Genomic DNA, 8,680 nt, shown 5'->3' on the forward strand with positions numbered 1-8,680 from the left:
GGAGAGGAGAGGAGAGGAGAGGAGAGGAGAGGAGAGGAGAGGAGGAGGAAGGTGCTGTGCTGTAGGAACACGTGGGCAGCCCCTGTGCTGGCACATGGCAGCCCAGCCCCGGTGACCTTGTGGGTACTCATGGTTTCACCCCAGCTCACCGCAGCACAGGCGGGTGTCTCCAGTTATTTGACGTTTCCCTTCCTCCTCCCGAAGGCCAAGACGTCTGAGGCTCCGGATCCCGCCCATGTCTGGAGCCAGCAGCTCCAAAGGGGAGCAGAATCAGACGGCGGAGTTTCCCCGCTCCGCTGCCTTTGTGTGCAAACCCGGTTTATCTGTATTGTTTGACCAGCCCAGCAAATTACACCCTGCCTAATGCGTCGTTAGGGAGAGGCAATTAAATACCAACCCAACGAGTATTGCGGCCAGCATGACTGGGGAGAAACAGCTGCAATCTGCATGGCAGCTGGGACAGACGGGTGGAAAACATGAACCTTTTTATTTATGGCTTTGCTCTMCCCTCTGCCGTGTCTGGCTGGGTGTAACCTGCGCGGGGCAGAGCGGGCAGGGATTACACCTGGRTCCAGTGAGTTTTCTCTGCTTTGACTTCAGCCCATCCCGTGTGGTGCTGGGTCGGGTCACCAGAGGTCACAGGACTTTGCTGTTGCCCTGCAAAGCCTTTCTCCAGCTGCCCTCCAACAGCTGCAGCCCTGTGGGCTGTTCTTGCAGACACATCCTGTACACCCCTGTAGGATTTAGTGCTCCAGCTCAGTTTCCCATCAAATCAACCTGTCTTTCTATGGCATCTTCTTCAGTGCTCTTGTGCCCAAGCCCACCTCTCCAGCAGCCTCCTGTGCTGTCCCCAGGTGAGATTTRCTGTCCCCATCCTGCGTTACCTGCCATGATCAAGAGCACACTCATATCTCCATCCTCAGACTCCAAAGCTCAACCACCCCACGTGTTTTGTAGAACATAAATCCTGTTGCTAATCCTGGGCACCCCAGTGAATCATTTTTTCTCCCCAGATGCTGTGAGCACTCCAAGGGTTGGAGCCATTTTGCTGTGGTCTGGAGTGTTTTCTCAGTGTTATATAAATAAATAGGGGTAGGTTTGAACCAGGATTTCTGGAATTGACTTCCTGCAGGTGCTGAGAGAATTTCTGAGTAGATATAGAGGGCTACCGTTGCAAACAGCATCTTTAAGAATCACTGAAGTGATGTGCATGGTGAAGTGCTCTGGCAGCTGCAGCAGGCGATGAGAAAATCAGTGCTGGAATCTCGTCAGAGCCAGGGATTTAAACTGGCTGTGTGGACAGAGTCATCTGCCACCAAGTCCAGCCATCTGAAATGTGGAGCAGATAATTTGTGCTCCTCCCTGTCACCAGCTGTCTGAGAGCCAGCACTCCCAGGTCTGCAGAGGGTTTTGTTCCTGGCAAGGGGAATACCCAGGCAGGGCAGCACATCAGTAACASGGAACAATCACAAAGCCATGGCCCACAATCAGCTGCTGATTTAAGCAAGGCTGTTCTGCCAGGCTGGCCCTATCAGGAACTCACAGTCACTCTCTCCTGCCCTGCACACTGGTTTGGGGCATTTTATCAGGTTTTACTCTGCAAGCTGTTTGCACTTTGGGGGATCCTACAGAATCTGGGTCCTTGAGGAAATGACAGTCACTGGCCCAGAGAAGAACAGCACAGAGTTAAAAGTGCAATGAACGGGTCACACCGATTAGTCTCTTTACAACCAGAGATTTTTCTAGGTCAGGCAGTGCAACAGATCAAACATCTTCTTCAGGCAGGTGTCTGACAGCACTGTTGGAGTCATCATCAGTGGAATCAGAGCAGGTAAGGATTAGTAAATGAACTGCAAAGTGGGTACTGCACTGACCAAGGGGAGCAGAAGGGGCAGGGGTGTCACCCCCACTCAGCAGAGCTGGCACCTGCACAGGAGAAAAGTCAGGACCAGCAGCAGTGGGGTTTTGCTGTGACATGATTGCAGTAAGATGTGGGGATCCCAGTCCATTGGAAGCCATCCATGTGGGATTGCTGTGGGCASCAAACCAGGGGCTGGGAGGCTGAGATTTGCCCCTGGTGCTGGTGCAATGATCAACCATGGCCAGGGTAAGGACAGAGGATGCCAGCAGGATCAGCCTGGGAGGATGCACAATCCTTCTCCTTAGTTACAATSAGAGGGGGTGCAGGAAGATGAGAAGGAAGCTGTAGGGAAATACTGGGCAGAGAAAATACCTKTTAAACCTCAGATAATGTTGGCACATGAACAAATGGGTATTAACTGGTGGGGGCTGCTGGGAGACTGGGAAATTTGTGAAGGGGATTAYATGACGTGGCTGCTCAGAATAGTTGGACCGAATGACCCAGCAGATCCCCTCTGGTTCTGCCCTCCCCTTATGGCACCAGGTGCTCCAAGTAGCAGCAGGGCTGGTCTATTTGTATTCGAMTATTAGGATGTCAAGCAAGTAGAGATGAGCAAAACTGTATCCAAACATCACTGTGCTTTTTCTGTTCTTGGGAAGCACCAGGAAACCCTCCTGCATCAGCTTCTGGGGTCAAAACCTGCCTGGCAGTGGCCGACAGAGGCACAGTGAGCTGTGCCTGACAGAGATGTTTGTAAAAAATGAAGGAAATCATTCGGCAACAGCACCTACAGAGCAAGACTCATGAGCTGTCTCTCRATGCATCGCTGCCACACTGGACCAGCAGAGCTGCTGGCTGTGGCACAGGATGCTCCCAAAGCTCCTTCCAAAGCAGAGCTTCTCCCAGGCAGCACAGTCCCCTCCAAGCCATAAACTCACTGCCCAGCTGGGACACAGCCAGGGGCTCTTTCCCCTGCTCACTGTGCTGTGGCATTAGGGCCAAGAGCATCCTTGTGCCCCCCAGGCTCCAAACCAACCCCTGCAGCCTTTGCCCATCAAGTTCCTGCAGTCTTTCCTGGGCACTGACCCCTTCTCCTGTCTGCAGGTGAGCAGTAACTCCAGGTCTGAGCAAGACATCTATAGCCCATGACATTTTTTTCTAAAATTTAACAATTTTTTTAAGCTAAACCTTTACCCAGCCTTTCATTTGGAATAACTAGCATTCTTCCCTCTTTTTGAAAGGAAAAATGTAGTTTTTYACTATTATTTAGTTGCTGCYRTTGCTGGAGYCAAGTGYCAGCTGTRCCCTGATGGATTTCCCCACCTCAAYATCAKCCCCAGATACTGAAAAGCCCAAGTTAGCCAYGAAATCCAAGGAAACAAACTTGGCTCTGCAAATCTGAGGATCTCTTTGTAGAAACTCTCTGATGAGTCCAAGCTGCAAAAGCTTTGGTGAAGCAGAAATAAGGTATTGCTGAAGGGACAGTCTGSGGAGGCCAAAACTGAACCCCTGTCMCTCCAAAACCCTGGGCATTGTTTCTGTGTGCTCCACGTTACAGGGGAATGGCTGGGARCCTCCCAGGACACTTCTCATAAAGTCACTGCCTTTCTTATCCTCTAGGCTTTGTTTTCTGCAGCCAGTTTGCCAAGACACAAGGCCTGAGGGAAGAATGAGGGGAAGAATGAGGCACCTGAGCAGGCACAGTTTGTGCATGACCCCAGAGATKCCTGGTTTCATAGCTCTCACCGCCTCAGGAAAAGCACACAAGGACTGGCATGGGTGCCATGAGACCAGTCAAAAGGCCAGCTGAGTGTAGGCATACAAGCTATTCAAAAGTGAGAAGAGGCTCAAATCACCATCCTTTGGGAGCTATGGGGTGCTCTTTCACTGCTCTTCCCACAGTGCATCCTGCTGGGCTCCTCCTAATGGCTCCTCAGCCCTGGCCCAGAAAGCACCATCCCAGAAATGTGTTGCATTTCACAGATACTGAGTTTAACATAAAAAACCCAAAGCCAGAGCATGCAAAATTGCACACTRAGAATATTACAAGATCCTCCTGCCTGGAGCAATGTCAAATGACCTTCTCTTGATCTGCCAGCCCAGCCCAGACTCAAGGATCAATCGGTGTATTCCTAGGAGTGGTGTAAAGTTTTYGGTTGAACAGACAGAGAACCAGATCCTCCACTTGGCTCTTTTCACCAGGGAGACACTCTTGGACCTTTCCCCACACCCATCCTCCCACACACCTCGCCAGGTCCCATCCACTCCTTACAGAGCCACCCAGACCCACCAGGAACATTCAGCAGTGAATCCACCCACCGAGAGATGTGCTTTTTTTCTGCTGGCACAAGGCAAYTTCAGACCATATGTGTGCTTTCTCTTAAGGGTGGGCAAGAAAAAAATSCTTTATTATTTTTATATCAGAACTGCGTGGCAAACTACTGTGAAAGGCCAAGTGTGAACAGCAGAGAAGTAGTAGGAGCTGAGAAGAGCTCGTGCCAGCTCCCAGCCTCCAGGACAGAGAAACTACTATTACAAAGATGGAGAGTGGGGAGGGCAATTAGGAGGCTGGAAGTAAAAAAAAAAAAAAAACTTATTGTAAAAGCAGAGATCATAGTTCAGGTTTGCCTGATGAATTCTGAGATCAGGGGGCACCACACAGGTAGCTTGTAAGGAGGGATTTCAAAGGAAATTAAGTAGAAGCTTTAGTGGTACTAGCAGGATGAAACTGTAAATAACAGCATCATAAATGGATCTGAGATAAGCAGCAYGGCTGGGCAAGGCAGGAGCAGTGAGAAGGACCATCACCACTATTTGTAGCTTAGTTATTTGTAGCACACTCCAGAAGAGAGCATCGAGGACAGAGCACAGAGGCGGTGAGCCCTCCCTGCTCAGGAGCTCCCTGAGCCCCAGAAAAGGATTGCAATTACTCCAGAGCCTGAAGACCCACCCTATGCATGAGAGCTGCAGGGGAGGTACCAGAAACACCAGCAAGGGCCTTCCTCCTGGGGCACCTCTAAGTTATCCTGATCTCTTGTTTAATTTAGGRAGCAGTTGGGGGAGTGAAAGGCCATTGTCACGATGGCTTCATAAGAGGGCTGGATGKGTGCCCCACTCCGGGTCTGGCCAAGTGAGAGTCAGGCTCTGACAGCATCCCTAAGGAAACTGAGCCCTTGGCTGCAAACATCCCCCARTCTCACAGAAGGATGTGTGGCCCTGCTATAAATCACAGTCCCATGTCACGCCTTGGGACAAGGGACAACAGGCAGCACTAGCAGGTGGCAGCCRGAGGCCTGGCAGGACAGCCTGGAGCCAGTGCTCCAGAGGAGAGCTACATGTATTAATTATTGACTAGTGAAAGAAGAAATACRAGATTTCCCTGATCTGTGTATCTCTCAGTGCAGGTGGATTTCTGTACCCCAATTATATTGTGCCTGGGTGAGGAGCAGGGCGATACTTGCACTTGGCTGACCACAAGGAGTGATGCCAGTAGCACTAAAAACTTTCTGGGTCCAACAGCAAAAYCGAGTCTTTAGGAGTCACCCAGGTTCCATCAGAGATCTGCTGCCCCTCCAGGATATAGCTGGTCCAGACCAGCTCTAGCCCATCACCACCACCACAACTGTGTCCTGTAAAAAAAGAAAAAAGATATGTGATAGCCTCCAAACAAGTCTTCAGTATCTTTATATCACTCTTGTGTGGCGAGAAATGACTGCCCTTGGCAGACAGGCAGCACAACTATCACTTGGAAAATGGGTYCGTCCTTCCAAAAGGGCTGCAGTAGACTTTTAAAGGCAGGTGAAATTTTATAAAAGGATTACATTGGGATTAGCCTGAAAGGAGARAGAGCAGGTGCTTCCAGGAGTCTTTGCAGAGTGAAACTCAGGGTTGTCCTGGCCCCCACCCTTTAAAACTCTCTCTGAACCCTGCCAGGTCTGTCCAGGGTGCGATTTGCACCGGAGCTGCCACTGGAACAAACTCAGTGGATAACACCTGCAATRTGGGGAAACAGCTGCTGTGTGTGATACCACTGGAACAAGGTCAGAATACACCCACCAGAGACCATTTGTGCTCAGAGTCAGAGCTCTCTTTTCCTCTGTTCAGCCCAACATGGGCACTACATGCACGAGATGATTCCCAGGGCAGAGGGGAAGGGATGCTCACTCCACACCAGGGGTTTCTCATGGCACTTCACACCACCAGGCAGCTTTGCACCTAAACCACACCTTGCTGTGAAATAAAGCACTCCAGCACCCTTACCTCTTATCTAGCCCAATCCCCAAATGATGGGGTAGATGTTTTCCCCATTCTACAGGTGTGAATTTGGCAACCTCTGCAAGCCTGTGCCACGCTGTACCCAGGGCAGCTGGCAGCCACAGGCTGCTGATAAAAGGTCCAGGGATCTCCCACGTGGTGAATGCTGCTTTGGCCATGTGCCTGGAAGCAGGGGCTGTGCTGACAGTGTGGGCAGTGGGGCTGAGCCAGCAGCTCACCCCATCTCACCCCATCTCCCATTTCCCCGGGCCTGCACTCAGATCTTCCACTTTTGTCCAAGAAGCAGCTTCCCCATGGCCTTGCAGAGAAAAAATTGAGAGTGAGACTTCAGGATAAACTCAAAGGTTGAACAAAGTAAAAGAGAAGGGAAATAAAGAGAACATGCCCTAAACTGGCTGTGTTTAGAARGATGCAGTGGATGAGGGTGCTGGACCACAGTTGCTGGATGTGCAAAACTCTTTCCTTATCACTCCTTCTGTGTGGCCTCTCTGATTTTGTGTGCTTTTCCCTGCCCACCCTTTTTTTTGGTGTGCTTTCAGCAGTTACCTCTTGTATTTTAAGGTGAGGTCATGGCAAGCTTTGTGCCCGATGGTAAGCTGGCAGAGAGATGCCCTCAGTGCCCAGCCAAGCTGGACAGCTGCTTGTGCCGAGGTCTCCAGTGGCTACAACTGGGGCTGATCAGAGCAGTCACACCCCCAGATCAGTCCCTGCACGATTAGAAAGCCAGGGACTTTCTGACTGATGTTTTAATAGGAGTGTTTGCCCATGCATGCCTGTAAAGTAGGAATCATGTCTTATCTCAGCTAGTCAATGGAGTTAATAAAAATCATGTACATACTGAGTCCTTCACTTGCCTGGATGCACCCTGTGGCTCAGTTTGGCTCATACCTCCACCCCTGCTCTGGTCAGCCTTTCCTTTTCCAGCTGAAATCCTGCTCTTAAGGATGGCCAGTCACCTGTGGAAGCTGAGCACACCTGAGCTTGGCAGTGGTATTCTGTCCTGCTCTGCTCCTGGCACACCMGGCTCGGCCTTCTCCTCTCTTCTCCAGGCCACAACTAAATGCAGATGATGCTTCATGCCCTCCCTACTACATCAGCCCGTTCTGGGCTGCCAAATGCAGTGATGGGACAAGTCGTGGCATTGTTGACGTGGCAGCAGCCATGGGGTGCTGCCAGCACGGAGGAGGTGCCATATGGCCACGGTAGAGGCTGTGTTGAGCCACACTGCACGGAGAGCTGGCCCAGCCCTGCATGTGCCGTGGGAAGGGCATGTGACCGATGAAATCCTGCAGCCATGCTTCCCAAAATAGCCTGCTGGCCCCCAGCAATTGGGAGCCACGGGGATTTCATCGCACGTGCTGCAGTCTGGGGCACGGTCCCCTCTCAGATGATTCAGGTCCCCGTGATGCTGCAGGCTCCAGGTACCAATTAGCACTTACGAATCCAGCACGTCTAAATGCCACCACGACCTCTCTTCTCTCCTTCTCTCCAAACAGTTCCCATCCATGGGAGGCCGGTGAGCCTGGTGAGACCCACGGAGCGCCATGGCAGCCAGGTGTGAGCAGATCCCCACGCCCCAGCTCATCTCTGGGGCGATGCTTCTCCCCAGCYGCTCCCACAGGGCTCCTCAATGGAACCAGACCAACCCGACCGGCCGGGCAGGAGCGGGATTTTGTGCTGCAAACATAGCACCAYGTTTCAGGTGTTGTTGTCACAGGTRGAAAGGGAACCAGRAGRSTGTTGGAGGTCACTTGCTGCCAGCYTGGTGCCAGTGGAGTCCACTCCTCCTACCCCCTCAAAATTCATGGGCCCAAGATGGCAAATGGCTTCCAAAAGTGCAAATCCTTGCCCTTCTCTTCAGTCTGGGTCATGTCCTATGCTCTCTCCCTCGGGGGCAGCTGCTCTTTCTCACCTCTCTGCCTGTAAAATAAGAGGAAAACAAGCTGTAGTGTGCCTGGCCCTGACCCCAGGTCTGCACAGATGGATATGGAGGGGACAAGGGAGGCTGGTGCATCTTTTGCCTGCTCTCCGTCTTTGATTTACTTTGGCAAAAAAAAAATTTCTTAATTGCTTTTAGAGTCTGAGCCCAGAGAGAGCTTTCTGAGGGGCACTGMTTAATAGGAGCGGAGTAATTTGGCATTAAACCGTTGGTGCTTCATGCCGAGGGGAGTTGGGGGCTGTGCCTGCAGTGCTGGCCCCATCGCCCCCAGGGCTGGGCACAGCATGGGCTCCCCAGCCTGCCTGTCACGTTGGGTCCCTGATCAGGGACAGACCCTCGGGCAGTGGCGGGAGGTGACACCGGGTGACAAGGGGCAGGGCAGGCCTGGCAGTGCCTCTGTGTCCTGGGGGCGGGTGCAGCTGGGCCCCCACCGCTACACCGGCAGCGCCAGTGCCACCATCCCCGGGGGCGCGGTGCCGGCACCCCTTTCCAAGGGGTCGTTCCCCGCTGCGGAGCTGTAACACATCCCGGGGCTGCTGAGAGGAGACCCGCCGGTCCCCCACGCCCCGGGACAAGCCCGTTCCTGCCCCGGCGGGCTCCCCCCC

The sequence above is a fragment of the Malurus melanocephalus genome, unplaced genomic scaffold, assembly GCF_030028575.1.
Source record: "Malurus melanocephalus ecotype Western Australia unplaced genomic scaffold, MMel_1.1 scaffold_252, whole genome shotgun sequence".
Taxonomy (NCBI): Eukaryota; Metazoa; Chordata; class Aves; order Passeriformes; family Maluridae; genus Malurus; species Malurus melanocephalus.